Genomic DNA, 16,730 nt, shown 5'->3' with positions numbered 1-16,730 from the left:
CCTTCCCCTTCCCTGCTGACCTCCTCCCCAATATGCTCCCCATACCTATAGTTCTTTTTCCACTCTCGCTGCCTGTTTAGTTTGCCTTTGTTTCAATTCTCTAGCTTCTGTTGTTGTTTCTTGTGATGCAGTTTTCATTTTAGGGTTCATAGCTTTGATCCTCCTTTTTCTAAACCAGTCTCTTTAACATCTCATATAACAGTGGTTTGGATCTAATGAACTCTTTCAGTTTTATTTTGTCCTGGAAACACTTTCTCTGCCCTTCTATTCTGAATGACAGCTTCGCTGGATAAAGTATTCGTGGTTGTAGGTTTTGGATTTTCATTGCTTTGAATATTTCTTGCCAGTCCCTTCTTGCCTGCAGGGTCTCCCTTGAGAAATCAGCTGATAGTCTAATTGGGACCCCTTTGCACATGATTCTTTTCTTCTCTCTTGTTGCTTTTAAGATTCTCTCTTTATCTTTAACTTTTGACATTTTGATTATAATGTGTCTTGGAGTGGTTCTCCCTGGGTCCAGTTGTTTTGGAACTCTCTGTGCTTCCTGGACCTGTAAGTCTATTTCCTTCCCCAAGTTTGGGAAGTTCTGCTTTATAATATTTTCACATAATTTTTCAATTTCTAGTTCATCTTCTTCGCCTTCTGGCAAACCAATTATTCTTATGTTGGGCCTTTTTATAGCTGTCCCAGAGGTTTCTGATCCTCTCATCCTTGCTTCCCGTTTCCTCTCTCTGCACTGGTTGACTGTTTGTTCCTTCTCTATGTTCTGGTTTGTGGATTTGAACTCTGGATTTTATTTCCTCACCATCTGTCTCGTATGAGGTTTTGTTCCTTTCAGTATGGGTGTTTTTCAATTCTTTCTCATCTTTTTCCAGATCTTTTGTTAATTCTGTAAGCCACCTGATAACAATGGCCCTGAACTGAGCCTCTGACAGGTTTCTTATTTGTTCATCTGTCAGGTTCTTCATCTGTTGCCTGGTGAGCTGCGCCACCGGGATTTCTATAGTTGTCTGCCTCATTTTGACAGATGCATTTTGCTTTCTTGGGCCGGCTATAGGGGGCAGTGCCTGTGTACTCATCACAACCCAGCGACCGGCGCAGATCTGCAACCTTTTTCGCCGCTCTGTGGCCCTTTGTCGTCACAACCCAGCGACCGGCGGTGGTCCAGCAACCTTTCTCGCCGCGCTGTGGCCCTTTGTCGTCACTGCCCAGCAACCAGTGGCTACCCGCAACCTATTTCGCAGCGCCGTGGCACTTTGTGTGGGGGCGGGGGTCCAAGATGGATTCCCGCAGTTATTCTGCTAGGAGACTGGGATCCGTCCTCCCGCCCTCTGAGCCTCACTGTTCGGGGTGATGTGGTGGCTGCTTTTCCCAGCGTTGGGGTCGCAAGCTGCCGGGGTTAGACTGCAGCTGAGATTGCTCTCCCTGCCGCTGTCCCTGGTGCGACCGCAAACAGCACCGCCCACTTTTACTCTTCCTACCTGCCCAAAGGGCCCTGCTGGTTTATAACTTTGTATGTTGGGCTTCCGTGTAGTTTTATTTTCTGGAATTTCTAGTTATCTTTTGTTTTGAAGTAGTTGTATTCCTCTCTAGTTGTAGAGGGAGACTGAGCATGTCCGTCTAAGCCTCCATCTTGGCCGGAAGTTGGCTTCATGCTTCTTACCAAGAGGACCTCCTGAGACTGAAGCCAGGGAGGTGATTTCCAAACATTGCTGCACACTGGAACTACCAGGGAATGTTTAGGAAATATTTTTGCCCGGGGCCCATTTGCAGAGATTCTGAAGTAATTGGTCTGGGCTGTGGCCTGGGCATCAGGATTTTTAAAAGCTTCTCAAGGGAACAATGTTTGAGACCATAGCTCTGGAGGATTATATTAGAAAAACTAACCACTGGGCCCTGAAGGAAAGAAAGAGAAACAGCAGAGAAGGCCCTGGAATCTAGCAAATACGATTGGCTCTCCACATTGCAGAGAAGGAAAGAACACAAAAAACAGGTTAAAATATTTAAACTTAGTGCTGGTTGGTATGGCTCAATGGATTGAGCGCTGGCTTGCAAACCGAAAGGTTGCGGGTTCAATTTCCAGTCAGGGCACATGACTGTGTTGTGGGCCAGGTACCCAGCTGGGGGTGTGCAAGGGGCAACTAATCTCACAGACATTAATGTTTCTCTCTTTCTCCCGCTGTTCCCCTCTCTCTAAAAATAAATAAATAAAATATTAAAATGTTGAAACTCAGATGAGGGCCTATTTCTTAACAAACTTTCATGTTTTGAGTATCCATTGATAATTCTTATTCTATTATTGGGTTGGCCAAAAAGTCCATTTAATAAAAGGCCTATTTTTCATTTTCATCAGTAACTTTATTGATTTGAATAGTCTGAGTATGTCAGCTATCTCCTGCATGGTATAACATTGATTGTTCTCAATTAATGTCTTGATTTGATCACTATCAACTTCAACTTGTCTACCTGACCGAGAAACAACTTCCAGAGAGAAATCTCCGGCATAAAACTTTGCAAACCACTTTTGATATGTTCGATCAGTCACAGCACCTTCTCCATACACTGCACAAATCCTTTTTGCATCTCAGTTTCATTTTTATCTTCCTTGAAATAATAAAGCACAATATGCCAAAAATATTGCATATTTCCTTGTCTTCAATATTAAAACAGCTACACAAAAATTCACCAACTTTTATAAGTTTTTAAAAGTGCATACTGTATGACAGCTGTCATAATACAATCTAACAAAATTGTTTCAAATGAAGTTAAAGACAACTAAATGCTACTAGAGCCATCTTTCAGAAAAAAAACAAATGAACTTTTGGGCCAACCCAATATTTAATTGAGGGTTGAATGATTGTTATTTGCTACTTCTTCCTACTTTAATTTTTTGTTTTTGAGTATCATTATGAACTCATGGATTTTTAAATAAGAATGTTTTACAATCAATGTTGTTCTTTTTAATATGCAAAATGTTCTAAAGTAGATCAGTGGAAGTCCCTTCAAGCTAGCTCCTTTACGCTTTCAAATGACCCCATGGGTCTTTGAGCATTTCCTTGCTTTCTGCACTATTAGATGCCAAATGCAGTGGGGAAGAGAGAATTGCCTCGATGCCAAAGTTATACCCCATTACTTATTTAATTGCTATGAGACAAGTATACATTTACCTTAGAAATATCTGGTGGTCACCACCTGTATTTATTTCCTAGGGCTGCCTCATAAATTACCACAAACTGAATGGCTTAAAACAACAGAAATTTGTTCTCTCAGAATTCTGGAGGCTAAATCTCTGGAATCAAGGGGTCTAGCTTCTGGTGGTTGCCAGCAATCCTTGGCATTCCTTGCGTTGTAGACACATCACTCCAACTTATGCCTCTGTCATCACATGGTGTTCTCCCTGTGTGTCCAAATTTCGCTTTTATAAGGACACCAGTCTTTGGATTAGGGCCCACCCTAATCCTGTATGACCTTATTTTAGCTTGATTACATCTGTAGAAACATTTCCAAATAAAGTCACATTTATAGATACTGGGGTTAGGATTTCAACACATCTTTCTGATGAACATAGTTTGACTCACAACATCACCTTAACTAGTAATCAGACTTACCATCAATTATAGTCAGATAACAACTTTATGAGCTTCCTGATATGGTGCAGTATGACATCACAGTGCCACCTCTGAAGCACTCTTGCCAAAGAATGTTTAATCCAAATCTAGTTATACCTTTTGACTGAATGTTCAGGTTACAGGCAATATAGGGGGTAGAGAAATAAGTTAAATGACATGGAGATGAAGCAGTCTGACAAGTCTGGAGTGGGGACATTCTTCATGACAACTGGCCTGGTGTCCTCAAAAAGTCAATGTCAAGAGTAAAATAAAGGTGGAGTGTGTGTGTGTATGTGTGATTAGCACTGCCCAGTAGAAATAAACATGAACTGCAAATGTGACTTACATGTATAATTTTAAGTTTTCTTGTAGTCACACTAAAAAAGTAAACAGAAACACATAAATTTAATTATTATTACCAATTTGTTAGTATTAACAATAAATAAGTATTCAACCCAATACAATAATTTTCTCCTGCTGCTGTAACAAATTCAGTTCCTTCCAACAACACAAATTTACTATCTTACAGTTCTATAGGTCAGAAGTTGAATATGCATGTTATTGCATTAAAATTAAGGTGTCAGCAGGCTATGTTCCTCGCTGGATGTTCTAGGGGAGAATTCATTTCTTGCTCATTTGGGTTTTTTGCAGAATTTAGTACATTGCTGCTGAAGGACTTAGTTTTAGTTTTAATTTTCTTGCTGGCAACAAACTGGGCCATTTTAAGTCTCTAGAGGCTGCTGCATTCCTTGGCTTGTGGACCCTTTATATCTGAAGTCATCATTACTTGTGTTGAATCTCCCTGATTTGGTTGGGAAAAGTTCTTTGCTTATAATGACTCATGTGATTAAATTGGACCCATTTGGATAATCTAGGATAATATCCCCATCTCAAGATCCTTAAATGTAACAATATAATCAATAAAATATACTTTAAAAAAACCCTTAAAACTTGCAAAGTCTCTTTTGCCATATAAGGTTCCAAAGAATAGGGCATGGACCTCTTTGAGGGGCATTATTCTGCCTCCTGAACCAATATATCCAAAAATATTATTAATTTTACACGTAACTCATATAAAACTTATTCATGAGGTATTTTACATTCTCTCTCTTTTTTTGTCCCAAGTCTTTGATATTGTGCATTTTACACTTTGGAGTAAGCACATTTCATGTTCTCAATAGCCACTTGTGGCTAGTGGCTACTGTATTGATGATGCTAGAGACTAAAGAGACAGAAACTGAATACAAACAATAATTGGATTCTCATAAAAAAAAATACTGCAGCTATAGAAGACATTTGGAGATGAATGGGATATTTGCATATAGCCTAGATGATTACCACCACTTGCTGTCAATTTTCTTAGATTTGATATCAACATTGGGGTTGATACAGAGAGATCTGATTAAGGTCACTGGGGAGAAGTAGGAGGGGCCATAGGAGGAGTTTTTGAAGGCAATGGAAATCAGTCTAGGTCAGAGTTGGCTGAGAAGCTGAATGCCTCCAGAGTCAATGGAAATAAAAAAAGTGCTGGCACTTTGGCTCAGGAGCTTTTTCTGGCTCCTGAGCTGACTCTCTCAGGCTCTGGCTCTGGCCCTCTGGTTCCTGGTTGGCTCTCTCTGGCTCTCAGTCTCTTCTTACTCAAGAGTGCCTGGATGATCGTGCTGCAGCTGCCTGCATTTCCCAATGGATGGTTATTTTGCATGAGAAGGAGCTCTGGACACAGCCTAGGATTGGGCTGGTCTGGCAGGGGTGGCTGGTTTATTTTTTGGGTGTTCAAGAGGGAACAGACTCTGAGGCAAGGAGCCTGCCATTCTTCTGGAGTTTTGTAGCTTTTGTGTATTATGTTGTTTTAGTTTGTAAACTAACCCTATAGAAACAGGGGGTGGGGGGAAGGAAAGGAGAACTCAGGTGTTAAGAGTTTAGCTTTAATTGATAGGCTTGAGTAATTAAAGCTGTGACTTGAGAGGCTTAAGTAACTGCTTTTGAATCAAGACTCTTCTTTTATCGTCAAACCTTTATCACCTAATTCCAAAATCACGTCAAGATACAACAAAGAAATAAAACTACAGGCCAATATCGCTGATGAACATAGATGCTAAATTCCTCAACAAAATACTGGCAAACTGGATCCAGCAACACATTAAAGAGATCATACACCACAATCAAGTGGAATTCATTCCAGGGATACAATAATGGTTTAATATTCACAAATCGATAAACATAATACACCACATAAACAAAATGGAAGACAAAAATCACATGATCATACCAATAGATGCTGAAAAAGCATTTGATAAAGTACAACACCCATTTATGATGAAAACATTCAGCAAAATGGGAATACCTCAACATAATAAAGGCCATATATGAGAAACCTGAAGCCAACAGCATACTCAATGGGCAAAACTGAAAGCATTCCCCCTGAGATCAGGAAAAAGATAAGGGTGTCCACTCCCTCCACTCCTATTCAACATAGTCTTGGGAGTTCTAGCCACAGCAATCTGACAAGAAAAACAAATAAAAGGCATCCAAGTTGGAAAAGAGAAAGTAAAGCTCTCATTATTTGCAGATGACATGATAGTGTACATAGAAAATCCTATAGACTCCACTAAAAAACTACTCAACCTAATAAGTGAATCTGGCAAAATAGCAGGGTACGAAGTCAATATTCAGAAATCGAAGGCATTTCTATACACCAACAATAAAATATCAGAGATAGAAAATAGAAAAAAATCCCACTTACTATAGAAACAAGAAAAATATATTACTTAGGAATAAACTTAACCAAAGAGGTAAAAGACATGTACTTGGAAAACTACACAACACTGAAGAAAGAAAAAGAAAGATACAAATAAATGAAAGCATATACCATGTTCATGGATGGGAAGAATCAACATCATCAGAATGTCCATACTACTCAAAGCAATTTATAGATTCAACGCAATCCCAATTAAAATACCAATGATATATTTCACATACCTAGAACAAATGCTTCAGGAATTTATATGAAACCAAAAAAGACCCTGAATAGCCACAGCAATCTTGAGGAAGAAGAACACAGTAGGAGGAATCACAAAACCTGATATCAGACTATACTACAAGGCCACTGTAATCAAAACAGTCTGGTCCTGGCATAAGAACAGACATATAGATCAATGGAACAGAATAGGGAGCCCAGAAATAAACCCAGGTATATATGGTCAACTAATATTTGACAAAGGGGAAAGAAACATAAAATGGAGTGAAAAGAGATTCTTCAACAAATAGTGCTGGGAGAATTGGACAGGTGACATGCAAAAAAATGAAACTAGACCACCAACTTATACCATACCCCAGAAAAAACTCAAGATGGATAAAAGACTTAAATATAAGATGTGACACCATAAAAGTCCTAGAGGAAAACATAGGCAGGAAAATTTTAGATATCCCACATAGCAATATTTTTGCTGCTATTTCTCCTAGGGCAAGGGAAATAAAGAAAAGAATAAACAAATGGGACTACATCAAACTAAGGAGTTTCTGCTTAGCAAAAGAAAACATCAGCAAAATGAAAAGGGAACTAACCATATGGGAAAACATATTTGCCAGTGATACCTCAGACAAGGGATTGGTCTCCAAAATAGATAAAGAACTTATACGACTCAACACCGAGAAGACAGACAATCCAATTAAAAAATAGACAAAGGACCTGAACAAACACTTCTCCAAAGAGGACATACAGAGGGTCCATAGGCATATAAAAGAATGCTCAATATCACTAGCCATCAGAGAGATGCAAGTAAAAACCGCAATGAGATACCACTTCACACCAGTCAGAATGGCCATTATCAAAAAATTAACAAACAACAAGTGCTGGCGAGGATGTGGAGAAACGAGAACCCTACTGCACTGTTGGTGGGAATGCAGACTGGTGCAGCCACTATGGAAAACAGTATGGGATTTTCTCAAACAACTAAAAATGGAGCTGTCTTTTGATCCAGCAATTCCATTGCTAGGATTATACCCAAAGAATCCAGAAACACCAATTCAAAAGAACCTATGCACCCCTATGTTCATAGCAGCATTATTTACAATAGCCAAGTGCTGGATACAGCCTAAGTGCCCATCAGTGGATGAGCGGATTAAAAATCTGGTACATTTACACAGTGAAATACTATGCATCAGAAAGAAAGAAGGAACTACCATTTGCAACAACATGGATGGAACTGGAGAGAATTATGCTTAGCGAAGTAAGCCAGGCAGCAAAAGACAAATACCACATGATGTCACCTAATACAGGGGACTAATGAACAACACAAACAAATGAGCAAAATTGAACCAGAGGCATGTAAACAAGGAGCAGACTAATAGTGACCAGAGGGGAGAGGGGAAAGGGGAGAAAGAGAAAGGGGATAAGAAGGGGAAGGGGCTAGTTCAGGAACTAATATGAATGACCCATGAACATGGGCAATGGGGTGGGGACTGACTGTGGGAGAGGGGTGGGGGGGAGCAATGGGAGAAAAAGTGGGACAACTATAATAGAAAAACAATACCCCCCCCCAAAAAACTCCACAAATTGGTAAAACAAACAGACAAAAAACCAAGCACACAAATAAACAAGCAAACAAACAAAACCCAAACAAATTAAAAAAGACTCTTTCTTTATCACCAATGCCTTTGACTCTGGCATTTTGCCTAGAGGGTGGCAGCAGACAGCAGGACCCCAACTTTCTGTTTGGTAACAGGGTGATGTAGGAGAATGTTATGACTTTTAGGAGATGTGGGTTGTTGTGATTACCCCACAAATGTAGGGTGGACTCCTCCATCCACCTATCGACCCCCAGTTTGGATCTTATGTTGAGACTAACGATGCTACACACATCAAGAAGATATAGAAAGTTTTATTACTCATATAATGAGAGAGGGCAGAGCAGGGTTTCCTAGCAGGCCCCAAATGGCTTGAGAGAACTAGGAGGGGTGACTGGCTTGGCTTTGTGATTCAAAGTGAGGCTGCAGCTGGCATGGGTTGAACTTTCTGCCAGCACCAAGGGAGGGAGCATCTGGGTTTTTATATTGGCTTGCCCATATGCAAGGAAAGAGGTGAAAAAGGAAGGAATGGGCCTTGAGAGCTGTCAGCCATGAAACATCAAAAATGGAGTCAGAATCTTTATTACCACTCCCCCCTGATGTCTGATTGATGACTGTAATATGCCCTGTTTCATGTGATTGAATTTGAACTTGTTAATTAAGCCATTACAATGCTCTATGAGGCCTGTGTCTGAGTATAATAAGGGAGTTGAAAGTTCTGTTGAATGTCTTGTTCAAGAGCCTAGTATTCATCACTAAAATAAAAAATGCCTGTGCCTCAAAGGACACTAGAAGAAAGTGAAGACAACCCATAATGGGACCAGAACTTTGCAAATCATATGCAGGTATAAGGGATTTGTATCTAGAATACATACATAACTATTATAACTTAATAATAAAAGGCAAATAACCCAGTTAAAAAAGTAGACCCTATCAGTGGAGTGAGAAGGCTTGAAGACAGGTATACAATCAGGTAATTGTACACTGATATTAATATAAGCATTATTCACAATAGCCAAAAAGGTGGAAGCAGCCCAAGTGTTCATCAACAGACAAATGGATAAACAAAATGTGGTATGTCTATACAATGGAGTATTATTCAGTCATAAAAAGGAATAAAGCACTGATACATGCTACAACATGAATAAACCTTGAAAATATACATTAAATGAAATAGGCCAGGTGCAAAAGGATAATGTTGCATAATTCAATATTGTATGAATGTATGTAATTTGTATAAAATATCTAAAGTACATTAATTCCTAGGGAACAGAGAGTAGATTAGAAATTACCAGGGGCTGGTGGGAGGGAAACGGGGAGTTATTGCTTAATGGATGCCCAATTTCTATTTGTGATAATGGTTGTACAATATCATGAATATACTTAATAGCAATGAATTGAACCTTTAAACATGGTTGAAATGGTAAATCTTAAACTATGTAAATTTTACCACAATTAAATACATAAAAAAGGCAAAGAATTGAATAGACATTTAACCAAAGATACACAAATGCACAATAAGCACATGAAAATATGTTCGACATCATTAGCCCTTAGGAAAATGCAAATCTAAGCACAATTAGATAGCACTTCACACACACACACACACAAATAGCTGTAATAAAAAAGATAGACAATGACAAGTGTTGGTGAGGATGCATAGAAATCAGATCCCTCATACACTGCTGGTGGGAATATAAAATAGTGCAGCTACTTTGGAAAATAGCCTGGCAGTTCCTCAGATGGTTACCACATGACCCAGCAATTCCACTCCTAAGTATATACCCTCCCCAAAATGAAAGCATGTCCACACAAATACTGTACATAAATGTTCATAACAGCATCATTCATAATAGCTAAAAAGTGGAAACATTCAAATGTCCATTCACTGATGACAAGATAAACAAAATGTGATAAATCCATACAATGAATATTACTCAGCCACAAAAAGGAATGAAGGACTGATACATGCCATGACATGGATGAACCTTGAAAACATTATACTAAGTGAAAAAAGTAGGACACAAAAGATCTCACGGTGTATGATTATTTTTACAAGAAGTATTCAGAGTAGACTGACCTATTGAGACAGAATGTATATCAGTGGCTGCCTAGGGCTAGGGTGATGGATGCAGAGAGAGAGGGGCGATAACTAAGGTATACAAAATTTATTTTTGGAGTAATAAAAATGTTCCAAAGTTGATTATGGTGTTGGTTACACAAATTGGTGAATATACAAAAAGCCATTGACTTGCACACTTCAAATGGGAGATTGTAGGGTATGTGAATTATATCTTAATAAAGTTGTTTTTAAAAAGGCCCAGTATTGTGTATTCTGAGAAGCGACATGGGTGTCTTGGTAACTATCAATGACGTCTAGAATTCCAAAGGTGATAAGAAGTGCTTTGATGAGGCCTTGTAAACTTATGATTTTAGTATGTGGAGAAATATGTGACCTTGATTTATATTTTGAGTATCTGTGAGGCAAGTTCCCAGAGTTCTTTACCCCTAAGGGAGGTGACCTTGGATAAAGAATTGTTGTTACTGCCATTGGTCAGACCAGGTAGCAAGACCATTGGAAATAGTTCAAGAGTCTGTAAAAATATGTAGGTGGGGCAAATTGTTGGCCAGGGTATCCAGTGCTAAGATATCTGTCTGAAGTTAGGCCAACTATTCTGGCCCTTGAGCCTTGTTCTTTATCAAGGATGACCTGGTTAAAGTATGAGAAGCAGCAGCTTTCTATTGATCTCTATCATGTGTAACATTGTGATGGTATCTGTAAGGTATATGAACTATGCTGTTTATTCAGTTGAGCCAAGGGGCTCCCCCGGTGGCTGAGGGGTGGCCTCACTCAGTGCCATGGCAAATGGACAGGGACTGAGGACAGGGGAGGCTACTGCAAATGGGATTCACCAGAGGGTCCAGATTTGGCTCCATCCTATAGGTACCATTTCTGTTTTAGCAAGGAGGCCTCAGTGGTTGTGCTGAGCTTGTGAGGTGCTGCTTTCATGACACAGGGTATAATGGGAAGCTGTGTATGGAGGGTCCTAGTTTCCAGAAAATCTCCATATGCAGCCATTTTAATGGTATATGATATGGGGCAGGGAAGGTCATGTATTACAAGCTATGGACAACTTATGGCCATCATGGGAGGTCCAGAGACTTTGAAAGTCATGAGATAGCCTCCATAGTGAAGGAGTCTCTGGGGTGAGGGGGTGAAGGATGGGGGCTGGGCATTAGGAGGAGTATCTGTGGGAATGCAACTTACACAAATTCTAGAGCCTTTTGCTGTAGCCTTCCCTATCCAAGGTGGTCTGGTTTGTGAATAACAGCTCACATGGGTTTAGAAAAATTTGGAGATGAGAAATATGGTACTTTTCAGGAAGGCACAAAAGATATTGGGCTCATTTAACTATTGTGGGTGTTAAGATAGTCAATAGCTGTTTCTTGACAGTGTCAGGGATGAAGTGGCCCTCTGCTGACCAAGTGAATTTCAGACAGTGGGACTTGTACTACATGTGGGGCAATAGCCTGTCCCCTTTGTTGTGAGTTCCTTCACGAGTATTTGTATGTTACGTGTGAATGTGTCAAACAAACCTCCTTGGAGGAGGAGAGTGTCACCAGTGTGATGTCATACCTGTGTTCCTGGAAAAAAAAAAGGTTAAAATCTTGCCTGCAAAAACTGTGTGTGACCTCAGAGCTGTGAGGGTGCCCCAGTGGGGAGCCCCATGAAAGTGACTTGTTTTCCTCTGAAGAAGAAAGCTGTTGAGATAGGCTCTGAACAGAAGAACACATGAACCAAATCTATAATAACAAAATATAACCACACAGTTATGTTAAAAAACAAACAAACAAACAAACAAACAAAATATGCTGTAGTTGCTCATTGGATTGAGATGGTAGTTTTAATAATATTGGAGATGGGGCTCTTAATGGGTGAGACTGCAGCATTAAGATTGCAATAATCCATTGTGAGGGACCATTTATTTTTTTCTAGGTTTAGGAGCTGGTTGTTAAGTGGAGAAACAGTGTGGATAAACACCCTTTCTCTAAATGAGTCTTATAAAATGGATTTTAATCCTTGAAAGCTCTGTTTAATTTGTATTGGGTCATATTAATATTTTAAGTGAAGGGGAAGAGGGAGGTCTATTGGGTCCCATTTGTCAAGCTGATTATTAAGTACCAGAGACAATTTTATTACACTGGGTGGGAATGTCCATGCCCACTACAGGATATTTTAGGGCAATGGGTGCTATAGCTACGGGAAATTTGGGCCAAGCAATAGTTCTGATGGTTAAGGTGAGGTGCACCTGTTCCTCCTCTAGTCTATGTTTAGTGCTAAGATTAGAAGGGCTATCTTGTTTAAATATAGTGAGGTTCCCTGGTGTAAGTATAATTTGAGCCCCAGTATTAAGTTTGCTAAATGGTGCATTTCGCAGGTGTTAAAGTTAATTCAGAACCTATGTTGCAGAGGGGCAAAAGCCAATGAATGTCCTTTTATCTCTTTGTTGTATACATTCTGTCCTTGGATTCCCAACTGTGGCCTCTGTATCCAGCTATTTTAGGGGGAGTGGTTACTGAGTATAATTTGGGGGAAGGTCCCCTCACCCCTTCTCATATTTATAAGTTTCTTCCTCCAGAAAGCTTCAAGCCAACTTTGGCAGGATTAGGGCCTCCTCTGTGGCAATTATCACTTTGTTGGCTATGGGACAGAAGCCTGAGCAGGGATCAGAGTAGCTCTTTAGCATGTCGCTAAGACTTGGCACTCAATAGATCCCAGAGTCTTTTTGGTCCCTTTTACAGTTGTCCAATAGAATCATGGTGCCCTCTGGCCCTTTAAGAGGTGCAGGGATAAAGCATTTGGGGCACTTTATGTAACAGTCTGTGCCATGAGGTGCCATAGTGTCTTTTTTCTACCACCCTTTGCATTGGCAGCAGCAGCAGAGGCACTTAAGGCTTGTGGGGTCCTGGCGACCGTCTACTTTTAGGATTGTGGACCTCAGCAAGGCACATGGTGACTATTCTTCTTCACATGAGTGAGCATCAGGTCTGAATATTGCACAGGACATTGGTCACACACCCAAAGGTCACAGGGTAACTGTCATGCCCCTGATCCTAGCAGCAGTCATGGTTTATGCTGGAATCTGAGACACACCGTTTGATGAGATGCACAGATAGGTCCAGGGCAAGGTATACAACCCAGGGCCACAAAAAGAGGTCCCCAAAACCATACTCCTGTCCCTAAATGCCAACTATTAAAACTTCCAACTTCAGCTGGTAAAATCTATAACCTGTGCTCACTAGGACGCAGCAAATACAGCACACAGCAGCACAGCTCAAAATGCAAGTTAACCAGAAGGCAGCAGAGCCAGCAAACAAGCCAAAGGAAGAGGTGAGACGCCTAGTGGTTGTGGTTGTCACCTAGATACTCTGCTTGCTGAGCCAAATGCCTCTCTGGAGTGGCATGTGTTGCAGTATTGAGGGGTGGTGTGTTATGATGTCTGCAGCTGGCTTTGAAAGGCTTCATTCTGAAGGCAGTGGGAAGCCATTGAGGGCTTTGGGCAGAGGAGGGACAAGGTTAATTTGGGCTACAGAAAAATCACTGGTGGAGGAATTTCTGCAGGGAGGGGGAAGGGATTGAAATGGGAGTGGGTGTGATGAGGAGATGTGTTTTAGGTAACTGTCATAACAGTCCAATGAGAATTAAAGAAGCTTTCACTTTGGGATGGGGCAGGGACATGGAGGCAGGAATGGGGAGGGGATGAGGACAGGACTCACTCATCATTGGGAGAATAGTGCTTAGTGATGAAAGGAAGGAAGGAAGGAAGGCAGGAAGGAAAGAAGGAAGAAAGAAAGGGAGAGAGGGAGGGAGGAGAAGGGAGAAAGAAAGAAACAACATGGCTTGAAGCCCCGACCACTTGGTTCAAGTATCAAGTAGGCATATCACTTAACTTTTGTGTGCCTTGGTTTCCTTATCTGTAAAGTGCTGCTATAACAAAATGTCACAGACTGAGTGGCTTAAACAACATAAATTAATTTTCTCACAGTTCTAGATGCTTGAAATTGAAGATCAAGTTGTTGGCAGGCATGGCTTCTTTTGAGGCCTCTCTCTGGCTTGTAAATGGCTCTCTTCGTGTTGTCTTCCTTCCATACCTGCCTGGGTTCAAGTCTCCTCTTCTTTTTTTTTAAAGTGTATTTTATTGATTATGTCGTTACAGTAGTCCCAATTTCTTTTCCCTCTGCTCCCCTCTTTCCAGTACCCCCCTTCCCTCCAGCAATCCCACCCCCCTTAGTTTATGTCCATGGGTTGTGCATATACGTTCTTTGGCTTCACCCTTTCCTATATTATTCTTAACTTCCCTCTATTTTGTACCAACTGATTATGCTTCTTAACCCCTGCGCCATTTTCCCATTCTTCCCCCTCCTCCCTCCCAGCTGATAACCCTGTAAATGATCCCCACACCTATGATTCTGTTCCTGTTCTGGTTGTTTGCTTAGTTTGTTTTTCTTTTTATTTGTTAGATTCAGTTGTTGATAGTTGTGAGTTTGCTGTCATTTTATCAAGTCTCCCCTTCTTATGAGGACACTGGCCACATTAGATCAGGCCTGCCTTAATGACCTCATTTTAACGGTATTACTTTAAAGACCCTGCCTCTGATACGGTCACAGTTTGAGGTATTGGTGGTTAGACATTCAAATATGAATTTGGGGGGAGTATAACTCACACCATACGGGAGGATAACAGAATTTATTTCATAGACTTGGGGAGAATTAACTGAATTCAGGCATGTAAAGTGCTTAGAACAGTGATAAGAATGTTTTCTATTATTAAAGATGCAGAAATTACATAAAAATGAGGCAGCAATTTCACAGGAGTTCCAAAGCTCCTGACTCCTCTGGAAGTTGGCTCCTTTGAGTCCTAACAGTTCTCAGAGCCTAGCAGCCTCAGAAGCTTTTCCCACTTGCGTCTGGTGTGACCTTTCTGAGCTGGCAGCTTTGTAAGGTCAGGATCATCCTGACGCAGTGGTCCCTTGAAAGCAACTAAGCCTGAGGTTATCAAGGCGTGGTCTCCAGACCATTAACATCACCTGGAACATGCAATTAAGGCAAATTCTTGGGCCCACCCTGAACAAATGTCTGCTCCAAGCAGTCGTTCGGCGAAAGAATTAATTTTGCAGAACTACCACTTGGAGGCAGCACAGCACTGCAAGATAAGCACGGGCTAATTAAAAGCGTGTGCAAATGCAAAAGCTCTGCTCTTGTTGCCTCAGGTCTTGCTCCAACCCAGTTCCCTTCAGTTGTCCCCACACAGCTTGAGCATCCTCTTGAAACCACAAGCCCGATCGTGTCACTGGTTCAGAATTCTTCAGCGGCTCCCTTTGGCACTACAGGCCCTTCATCTGCCTGGCAGCATCTCCTGCTGCGTGCATCTTGCACATCCCCAGTTCTCTGTATCTTCCCTGGGTGTGGCTTGGGTAAGACATCATTCTGAGCCACAGTTTCCTCACCCATGAAATGGGGTAATTAATAAGACTTTCCTCATAGGGCTGTTATTAGAGCCTATTTATACAAGGATTCTAGCCTAGGGTCCTGGGGACAGTGCTCAGTACGCAGTAGCTTTGCTTCCTCTTGTGTATGGCCAAGCACAACACACAGTCAGGGTGCACCGGCCAACTCTGTGCCAAGTGCAGTAAATCCCATATGAACCCAACCCAATCCCCAGTGTCATGACTTCCAGCTGCCAGCACCTGCATCTCTTTGCCTGGGGCTTCTTCTGGCTGCTGGCATCCACTGTGATGCCAGGACCATAAAACTCGGTCTAACGGGGATCATAAATAGTGTCAACTCATGGTATGGCTGGGAGGGCCTTGTTAGTGCCTTGTGTGGAATAGGTTCTCAGACTTTTGCTGTTTGCTGTTGGGTTATCCTAGTATTTGTCCTTTTCTTACCTGTCTCTATGATGCCCCCTACCTGCAGGAGTGGCTGTGTCAGGCAGTGGCTGTAAGATGGGGGAGACCCACAGGTGCCTGGCTCCCTGCTCTACTATTCCTGACCTCCTGCCCTTGGGCTACCCAAGCTGTCTCCTGCCCACCCCCTTTCAGACACCTAAGATGCCTGAGTTGGTGTCATAGGATGTAAGAGGACACCAGACACTGGGGGCTGCCAGATAACCCTGGCACCTTGGCAGGACAGCTGGTGCTGTGTGGGTTCGTGGAACCTGGACCATCTCAGGCTGAGGACCCGCAGGTGACGCAACTACTCAGCCTGTAGCCTGCAGGGCCAGGGGCATAGACCTTGTTCAATAGTCTCTGTCCTCAGGACCCTACTCTTGTTTGTGGTTGCTTCCTGGAGGTGGCTTTGCCTGGGGTCTTCATATTCTCTGTGGGGCTGGTCTCAGCCCTGGATATAGTTGGCATTCATCTGCATGACTTGATGTAAGGGGCTCCAAAAGCACCCCACCTAAAGATCTCTTCACCAGCCCGTCCTACTGCCTGACTGTGCATGAAGCCTTAGGGTTAAGCATTGCCCTTTTCCAGGTACTCTGAAAAAATTAGCAAA

The sequence above is a fragment of the Furipterus horrens genome, unplaced genomic scaffold, assembly GCF_987537825.1.
Source record: "Furipterus horrens unplaced genomic scaffold, mFurHor1.1.pri manual_scaffold_8, whole genome shotgun sequence".
NCBI classification, from domain to species: Eukaryota; Metazoa; Chordata; class Mammalia; order Chiroptera; family Furipteridae; genus Furipterus; species Furipterus horrens.
The sequence above is the reverse complement of the archived record's forward strand: the minus strand, read 5'-3'. Positions refer to the sequence as shown.